The following is a 10,611-nucleotide window of genomic DNA, read 5'->3' as shown; positions in this document are numbered from 1 at the left end:
CCCCTCAACCCTGTTTTTCGTCGTACTCGAGTGTCTGTCTTGGCATAGATATAACAGTGATGTAATCAGAATTGCAGTCCGTCATTGGTAAACTCAGCTAAATCCAAGAGCTGGGAGACGAATGAAGTGAGGAGATTAGATAGCTACATGATCAAAGCCAATCTGTCTCCTCAGCAAAAACAGCTCCACGCGGCATGTAGCAAAGCTTTAGCTAGGGGCAGGCCGGTAAATCGATCAGTGGTATGAAACGTAGGTTATCTTCTTACTCTAATTACTATTAATTTAGTGGTTACAACAGATTTCTATTTTCTAAACTGTGAAAAGCTAGGGCTAAACGGACCGTAGATTAAAACGGAAACATGTTAGACAATTGCAACAAGCAACCATATTTCGTCTCGCTAAAGTCATATATGTCAGGTAGGATACAAGACGACAATAGGATGTCAGGTACACGACCTTTTTCTGTCCTTCATAACTGTCGTCTATACCCAAAGTTGTCTTGGACGACAGTGCTTCTCTCTGTATCTAGGTGCTTTATTTTTCTATGAATTTTTCCTGTAGCTGAATTGCAATATGTTATAGTTATGTGTCACTAAAATTCAATAGCTATATACCCAACAGATCAAAATCACCATACGATTTCCCCATCGGGTAATCGAACCCCGACCGCCCGCGTTAACCAATAATTAACCATAGTGGCGTAACCTAAATGACATATAATACAATACAAAACATGACCACTATAGAGAAATGCATTCTATCTAAACACTAATTGAATTGATGGATACATTCATGCCATAATTGTTGCAACATAACAAGTTTCTATTCTAATAAAGCGTTTCTTCATTGAAGTCTATGCGATTATTTCTACATTCTGGCTCCATCTTGCCTAGCTGAAATGTTCATCATAGCCCAATCGACGCCAGCGCCACTGAAGAGATTTATCTAGACGATTAATTTACCGAATAGTCCTTGTAGATCGGAAGCCGTCATTCAAGACTCCACTAAAAGTAGGCTGCTTCAATCAATTTTCGGTAAATCAAGACCGAGCTCATTGGATAGTCGGGCACACAACATCGTGAGCTGGGCATACGATGTTATTGTGACAGCGGCGCACCCATGGACAGGACCATTGTTTTGGCGAGCAAATATTCGTGACTTGATTCGAAGCTAGGGTAGTTGCTTTACTCGGTCGATCTAATCGAGATAGTATCAATGAGGACGTCATTTATTCGCCAGCTTTCGTCATATACAATTACACTATGCTAGATTTCTAATTTCGCAGTTATTTTTGCTAAAAAGGACTCAAAAATGTCGAAAAATCGTAAGGCATTGTTTGACATATCGACGATGCCGATAAAAGCCGATTAGAATAAAACCTTAAGTTCTGCTAATCGGATTGATATTGTGGAAAGCGGCGCTTCACTCTGAAGGTGATGAGAGTAGGCGCAAGAAGGGCCGCGCAGTCATCGGCAAGGCGTATCCGCAAACTGTCCTTCGAGAAGCTATGCGTGCTGCTTAGATTTCTTCAGCGTTAACGGAAACAGGCCGAGCGGGCTTTGCTTCATACATGCAGTGTACGGGCTGCCGATTACCCTGGATAGTTTTACTACGAAGTCAAATTGGTGGCCTTTTATCTCGAACGGTACCAGCCTTCTGCTCCTTTCGGTCTTACGTGTGCCATGTGGTGAAGTATGACTTTGCGTCAAACTCAAATGCTTACGGAAGCTGTAGCGCTAGATTCGCAGGCTGTGGAGTCGAGTTCAGACAAGCTAGTCGAACCCATGTCCACATCAGGTAAACTTGCCATTCCGATGAGAAATGCTTGTGGAATGATCACACGAATAGCAGCGCCAGTTGCGCCAGAAACATATCACAATGCCAATATAGGACGAGTCGTTCTCCACTCGTGTCAAAGTCGATTAAGGCGGGAAATACAGACGAGCCTATACTTTTCGTCTTCTATTCATTATTTCGTTCATTCTGTCTTGGATAGTTACAAAAAGCCGATCTCTAACATGATGGTGAGTTTTGCTTTGATCGATAGCCGTACGTTAGGATAATCGATTTCGCTAATCCGCTAAATGTTAAAGGCGGAAGAACTTGCAAAACTTCGTAAGAACTTCGTAAATTGCCTCCTTCGAGGCTCACACCTCCGAGCACACTTGATTCTGATGGTGTTGCGAAGTCACTATTTTCTGATGTTCTTTAGTGGGAAGGGTTGCATGGGACACGAGAAAGCTTCATTGATTACAACTCCACTAGTGAAACTCGTCCTCGAGCTTTTCGTGGTGGGCGGATACTTTGCCGAAAAACCAAGCGGATGTAAAGCGAGCAGCTAAAAGGACATGAATGAGTATGGAGCTTCTGGAAAGAGCTCGCGGTCTCTCTGCTTACTCTATCTAACAAGGGGTCAAAACCCTCGATAGATGAATAGGATGCTTGTGGTGGTATTCTTGAGAAACGACACTGCTTGTATCTTGGCTATTTCAAAGGGAACTACTGCCTTTGCCGGACAAAAATGCCTAGCTGTTCTAAGAATCAAGAGTTCTAGGCGACCTTGTAATAGCCTTGAAAGGTTTGCATATTTGAAAAGTCCAGAACAAATAGTACATTTTCGTTTAATTTTGTACTTTTACTTGCAAAGCCTGCGCAACATCTGAAGTTGATACGTAGATTGGATACGAGACGCGAACATGACGCGTCAACACATGGTGACATTGTACATTTGTGCAAGAAAGCCTGTGCGATTTTACGAATCTTGCCGGCGCTGTTAATTAACGAATTAATTAAGGCTGACAACTGTTTTAGCCAGAAATTTGCTTTATGGACGAGTGATGCAATCATTTTCTGTACTGCTTGTACTATTCTACATGTAGGAGCAAACAACGTCGCGAATCAGTTCAGGACCCCATTATGATTTTCCTTCGCTGCATAAAAATCAAAGTCATCCACTGACAGCGTCGAAAAAAAAAAGTAGGTTGAGCTGGGATCCTGTCCCTCAGGACAAAAGACTTCACTATGATTTATCTATGTTTTCAGCATTAGCTAAAAGTGTGGTTGGGCTGAAGTAGAAGCACTGGAATTTAGCTCGATGATAAAACTAACACAATAAGCTTCATTCATTGGGTTATTCTAGAATGCAGACCTTCTGCTAACTGCACAGATTTACGTTCGACACAATACAGCGTCTTTTATATATACATATGTATATGTATACAATAAACGAACAGGAAATAGGTACGTAATAAAACGAAAATAATAGCGTATTGTTTAAATTGTCTTGCAACTGTAAAATTAACTTATCTCAACACCCCCCTTCTCTCTCAGCTCTGTTTCTTCGTTTTTGCCCCTTGCACCCCTACCCCTCGTGTTCTGCCGGCATAAAGACAAATCGTTGTAGAAGGTCAGAAACGACCGACATTCTGCGAAAACAACGAAAGATAACTTCAGACGTTACGACTTTAACGTTATTGCGAGAGGCTACCGTAGATTTAGATTGATTTCGCTTTTTGTCCCTAGGTCCAGAATGAAGTAATCGAGAAGGCTGAAACCCTAGGAGAATACTGCTGCGCCATAAAAACACCTGGTTGTATTTGTTGGCGGAAATTGTTACCCTGGTTAGGAATGGCCGGTGGTTGATTCAGTTGTTCTTTATCTATTAAGTTTGGAGGGTGGCAACCATTTTTGTATTTTATTCATTTATTCTCTAATTGACAGGTAGCGTTAAATGCACAAGCATTCATCATCAGCCGTTAGAAGCTATTCGAGGGACATTTGGGAGTGTGACTTAGCATTATAACGCTACAATATAGTTATTCGGCCAGGTTCGAATTGTCTGTAATCTTTTTAATACCCCATAACGGGTTGGGGATTATGGGGTATTAGAAAGTCCCTTTTTGCCAACCAATATGCATTAGTTTCAGGAAAGCGGCAATTTATTTCCTCGTTCAAACTCTAATTGCCACATGAATTGCGAGCCAAGAAAACGATGATGCGGCTGCAATAAAAGAGAGGAGCAAACGACATATTAACTCACTCACCTGTGATTCACGTCTAATCTGTAGAACGGAGCTGATGACCATAGTAGGTTATTAAGCATAGGCGTATGAATTGTATAGCGTTCGTATGCTCGAGCCTGAATGGATAAATTTCCAACAGCATCGTTGTCAATTGATGAGTCATGAACTCGGGACCTGTGTGAAGCGAGGAAATCCAAGGCTTTTGTCCTGCAGCAAGTCGGCTTCCGAATAAACCCCCATTATCGCATCGAGGCTTTCGAACCCCCTATAGAATCCTTTAGCGTTCCTCAATTGAAGTTCCTGCAACGACCAATCTAAACGTCTCTCGCTGAGTGAATGCAAACACCATGCAGGGTAATTCATGCATCTGGCACACCAGTCTGTGGCAGGTCCCCGTCTGTCTGTCTACCTCCCTTTAGATCTCTCTCAGGCTCCAAGGGGTTTTTGATAAGACTGGTGCCACACCGGTTCCTAGTTCAGCATCGCCCCCGATACTTTCTCACCCGACCACAGAACCTCAACGCTCCTCGAACAGTTCGCGGCGGCTGGTTACCTCGCGGATTCTCCCTCATAAGCAACGCCAATATTCTTTCCGGTACCTCACTACCTGGCCTTCCCTGCGTAAGCCCGCAATACAACTTGCATATCGCTTGAGAGACAAAAAATTCGATGGTCGCTCGACGCTTCGGCCGACGCTCGTTACCTCGTTACTCAAATGCTACTGAATATTGCTCTATGACGAACCGACGTGAAGAAATGCTTAGAGCCGTTACAGCTTTTCCTTATAGTAGCCCTATGTTAGAGATGGGTAGTCACTCTGTGCTGCTAACGTAATTCTAAAACATTTTCGAGTCTTCTTTTCTTTCTGTCGCCGCCTAGCTCCAATTAACGGTGCAAGTAGAAAGCAGAATCGTAGCGAAGAAATGACTTCACTGAGGGGAAAAGTAATGAGTTTAATACGAAACGAACACCTTCGGACTGAGTCCCATGACATTGTTGCTTGTTTGGTCTTTTTTCTGATAAAATCCATCTTTTATTTCTACATAAAAATAAAATTCGTTAACCAATTGTATCGAAGTAATTTTTGTTTTACAGTTTCTAATAAACAGGTGATGCAGGCCAATATTGCTGTTGCATGTGAGATGGCCCTTCACGTATTTTGCACTAATAGATATATATTATTTTTGTCGATCGTGCATGATAGGAATCGTGGCGTTGATTGATTTCCGCCTTGGTAAAAAAAAATAATTTTTTTCAGGGATAGTTCAGACAACAAACACTTATACATTCGTTTGTCGTATCTTATTAATTATATCAATTATCTCGCACGAAATGTAGACGTAGATGTTTTTACTTATTATGGTTCTTATCTTCGATCCACCTAACAAAGAATAATTAAATTGTGATACGTAGCTGCAGCATAAGCCAAAGCCAAGCTCAACTTCATGGCCGTATATATATATATATATATATATATATATATATATATATATATATATATATATATCGGAAAGAATGAAAGAAGGTATAAAATTAGTCAATTTTGACATCGTTCCGGCGGAACAGTGATTCAGCATACGTCATATAGGAGACACCATACCAAAAAAAAATTTCGCACGGAAAACATCGGCAGAATTGTGTCATTGTTTTTAAGTGCAAAAACTTCGATTACAATGATTTTATTCGTTTTGCCTTCGCATACGAAAACCGTAAGCAGATATTGTGTTCGACTGCGAAAATATCTTCGATAAACTCGACAACATGTGAAATTTCTTAAAGGACATTATATATAATCATTCAAAGATAATATATGCGGCGCCAGCTTAAAGGGATCTAGCTAAAAGGCTTCCGGAAGGACATTTGTTGCCTGGGGCTGCACGTTCAGAACCAATGCGTTAGCTGATGAACAGCTCCCGGTTGCCGTGCCGTGTACTGGTAATATACTACCAATGCGCAGTGTTCGCTGCTTAGGTTTATTGGCCCACATTAAGAAGACACAGAAACGCTTTTAAGATCCATAATGTATTGAAGGCTGAGGACAAAAAGGTTATAAAAAGGGTTAATTTGGTTTGGCGGATTATAGCTTTGGTCGCGTGAGGCCGGTGTTGGTACTTTTCTAACCTTAACGATATAGGTACTATTCTACGCTCGCCAGCGACCATCGCGTTTACAGATTTTATATTCCCGAAGTTATATAACATTTTCTTTTGCTCAGAAAATTAGCATAAGCAAGTAATCGTACCCATAAGACAATAATTGTACGCCTATAGTTAGTACTTGTGCAGAGTGTTCTCTGAACTGTATTGTTACCCTACTTTGTCGCCAATACAAATAAATTTAATAAGAGAATTTTGGAAAAACAAAGAATTGAATCTTAGCTTTACCTTTTGCTACTACCTAAAACCTACGTTATGCCTACATAATAGTTGAAAGGGTAACGTATTTACCTACTGAATGCAGATCGATTAAACCGGGCATAGCCATGTTTTGCTCTGTGCTTGAAGACGTCTGAAGCAATGCTTAATGGCAACAGCGGCTGTAAAATTTTAATAGCAATGCTTTCGTGCATGATAGAACCATTTCTGCAGCTTTTTCCCAGGCAGTTTTCTTAAACACCAATAATTCCAGCATCTTATTAGGATTAGCAGTCTGTGCAAGAAGTATTGGACATAGAAGCGTTCATGATTGAACACATAAAACTACAAAAAGAACCCAAGTCTGGCTACAATTTTCGAGATCAGGAAGTGGAAGAACGCATGTAAATTAGTTGTCTGTGGACAGTTTTCTATACTTCTTTATCTTCAATTTGCTTGTCCTTTATCTCTATATACTCGTAGTTCCCCTCCTTTGCCTAGTCTCACGTCTATCACACCTCGTGCTTCAATTATTTAGCATTTACCCATTTGTTGCGAATGGGTTTTTATCTCACTGGTCGCCTGTCCATCGTGGAAGACGGTACTCAATGTTCGAAGTCTCTGAAATCAGCGTTGGTGTCGGTTTGAATGTGCTTCCTCATTCCTCTGAATGGCTAAACAAGGTAGACTTTTAGGCAGCAACATAATTTTAGTTGGCAACATGAGACATTGATGCCCCTGTAGAGTTTAGGGCTATTCTAGAAAGACAAGAAGACCCTAATTCAGTCCGTGCAAGCTCACCTTTGTCCGAGTATGGCCTTGTCCGTAGGAAATACTTAGAGTGGACTAAATGTATAGCAAATGTGCAGGATAAAAAAAAAATACAAAAAAAAATGTACCCGACTAAATTGTAAGCGAATAGTACGAAGTATAGATAATGTTTGCTTCGATACGAGCAACTGATTTGATGACTATATCTTTCTATAATATTTCCCTTTCGCGTGTCCAAGATCCTCTAAGAATCGGGGACTGATTTAGCAAAAGTATCTTAACTTACCGACAAGAGACGTTTGTTCGAAAAGGACACCCGTATTAAGGCTTACAAATACGGTGCTAAATAGTAAAAAAGAAAATCCATTTTTAATGTATGCATCACTCACAATAAAATGAATTTCGAGTTCATATATAATTTCTTAGATATAATATCTTAGTATATGGTCGTTTTTTCTACTAAGTGTACTTTTTTCTTTTTTAATCCGTAATAGACTTTAACATGTTTTTATGTCCAGGGGGGGGGCTTTATGTTACTCGTTATATTGCTCTATATTAGGACTCAAAAAACCCTGTACTACAGTCGCTTGTCCGAGGTGGCTTATAGAGCTAGGCCGCCAAAAACGTCATGGCACCACCCGCCACACAAGCCAAATTGCAGTATGAAACGAAAAACGCTAGAAGCGCATAGCTCGTATAGCTACTCTCTAGTCTACGGCGAAGCGCGCACCCTAGCAGATAAGACCAAGTAACGCTTGATCGGAATTGGCTTTTCGCAAAAGTTTCGCCCTAGATATACGAGACATACATGGGGAAGATACATTTTGCATGTTGTAAAGCTTACGTAAGTGCATCTATTGTAATTGTACTTAGAAAGAAAAAATAAAAACTAACCTATAAAGACCCGACCTATAGAGAGATTCAAATTAAATTTATAATAAGCTTCATTTTCAGAATTCGACCATAAGTTTCGGTAAACCCGTGTGTTTAGATATATTTAGAGTTCTTTTAGATTGCCATACCTGAAAAAATGGGTTCAAAATACGTAAAAGATATGTAAAAGATGAAACTGTGCGATAATTATTTTAGCGGTTCCTTTCAGCATTTCGAGTGAGGAGTTGCGGACAATTCAATAACGCTTAAAGGACGATAGAGCGTATTAGGAAATATCTAGGCTAAAGTTCAGTCTCCATATAGCCGACACTGCATATTAATGCATCGAAATGTTTACATATAGGCTGTTTTTTGTTAAGAAAAAGTTACTGTTTTACTCTTTGAAATTTTAGCGTGTTAATGGCTAAAACGTGTTCAATATGTTGAATAGTTTTAACAGTTTCCAGATATTGGTCCGAGGTCACATGCAGCAAGATTGTAGAAACCACAGGTGAATTCGTTTCAGCTGTCAAACAATTCTTTGAAATCCCAATGTGCTTGCATCAACGCATCCGTAAAGGTTTGAAGAAATAATCCTTGCGGGCTAGAGTTCCTTTGATTTCTGCAAAACATGTCATTAACCCCAGATTCCCGTGAGCCTTTGTTTTTATTACTTTAGGACAGATGGCCTGGCTGCCATCAGACAGATGGGCGTCCTGAACTATGGCCGGGTCTCTGGTTGTAGGTATTCCCTATTGACCCATCGAGATTTTAGCATTGCGAACCAATCAGCAGTCCGCTAACAACTCGATGTGCTAATAACGGTTTAAACGCAGCTGTTGGCAACAGGTTTTACTAATGTATAGGCTTATTGTAGGCTGAAGATAAACGAGACGGCTGGGACTTATACAGAAACATAAATGCGAATTTGGTATTCGCGTACTATCATTTGCTTAGCACGTCTCGAAACAAATGTTGACGGAAAGTCAGTTATTTTTATGTATTTGATGGCTGATATGGGGTGCTTTTTTTGCGTTTTTGCAGATACTCGAAAGGGGCTTCGAGAGAAGGGGTGGCTCGTAGATTTATACTTGTGCAATGTTTTTGAGGTGTAAAGGCATGTATTCAACTCAACACTTATTTAAAATAATGTAGCCGTGAGTTACTAGTGAGGAAGATATATAATCTGCTATATCTCAGTATATAAACCGTGTAGAACTTGTCCTATACTCCCACACTTGACCCATCAACTTTCTCCGGCTACGTTCTCCTTTGTAGAACACAAATCTTGATCAAAAGCACGTTTGTCCCTGTAGGCCTGTATCAAAGGCCGTTCAGACCAACATGCTATTAATGGCAGTAAAATTTACAAAGTAAGGGATAAGCTAAAAACGTAATAGATTATCTCCCCTGCGAAGAAATAACTCAATGAATGCAATTTTTCCCGCCGTGATTCTTGCCTCTTAAATACACAGGTTCTAGAAACTAGCACCAATATTCATCTCTCAGTACCTATACATAGAAGAATATCGTTCTAATCATGTTTATGCGTACGCTGGTAGATTCATTGTATATACGCAAAAAAAAAAGTATTCTACAGCATTAGTCTGTCGAAACAGCCTGAAGCTTATCGGAACGTATAAATCCATTTGACTCAATGCCTTCATTGTGTGTGGGGCCTATTAGGTCAAAATTGAGTTGGTTTATTCGCTATGTTTGTCAAGAACCTTTGCACACACATGCCGTTCCCAACACCAAATGTTACCCCTCAATGAAACCTTGCGTTTATGTCGGTAGACGTGACGACCTCCCCCGTAACTAGCCATGTGCGCCGATGGCTCAGCGTCTATTACAGATGCCGGCGAAGGCTGCGCGAGATGCTTTAACTTCGCCAAATGGCATTCATCACCACTCATCGTCATCATCATTACAAAGATAACTTCTCGACTATACGATCTTCAGCAGCTCGGCCCATGCAACCAGCACCGATAACATAGACGAGCTTACGACCACATGTAATTATTATGTATCACTACGGTTAAGGTTGTGTATCTTATTCCCATCCGTTTCTGTTAGTGGCCTGCGACGAACTAGGTCTAAACCTAGTTGCAACGTAGTCGAACAGCTAAATATCCTAAGAGGATATATAGATGAAGACAAATTCATCTTCGTAAATTACCATTTGCGTACCGTCTGATTGGCAATGCCTAGAAAATATATGTCCATTTATGCCATTTTGTTTTGTATCCGGAAAATCGTTAGCTGTTGCACTTGTAACCAGCCATTTCCAATACGAACTCGTAGATATAAATATATATCTTTAAAAAAAAATGCAAGGTGTGCACGCACAGGAGTAGACGGAAAGCCTACTCAGCCTTGAACATGCATCGACCATTTGAGATAAATACCTTGGTTACGAATATTTACCAGTTGATGAATTAAAAGCACGATCGGCACAACGTACTAAATAATCAAAAAGTCATTACAATAGATTGCCTACATTTTAGTAGTCACATGAACATGATCCGAAAAAATACTGAAAACATATGAAAGACTTCTATTCAGTAAAATGTAGACTTCAGTGGATCCCT

The sequence above is a fragment of the Varroa destructor genome, unplaced genomic scaffold (assembly GCF_002443255.2).
Source record: "Varroa destructor unplaced genomic scaffold, Vdes_3.0 BEIS01000001.1, whole genome shotgun sequence".
In the NCBI taxonomy this organism is placed as follows: Eukaryota; Metazoa; Arthropoda; class Arachnida; order Mesostigmata; family Varroidae; genus Varroa; species Varroa destructor.
Note: the sequence above shows the minus strand (reverse complement) of the source record.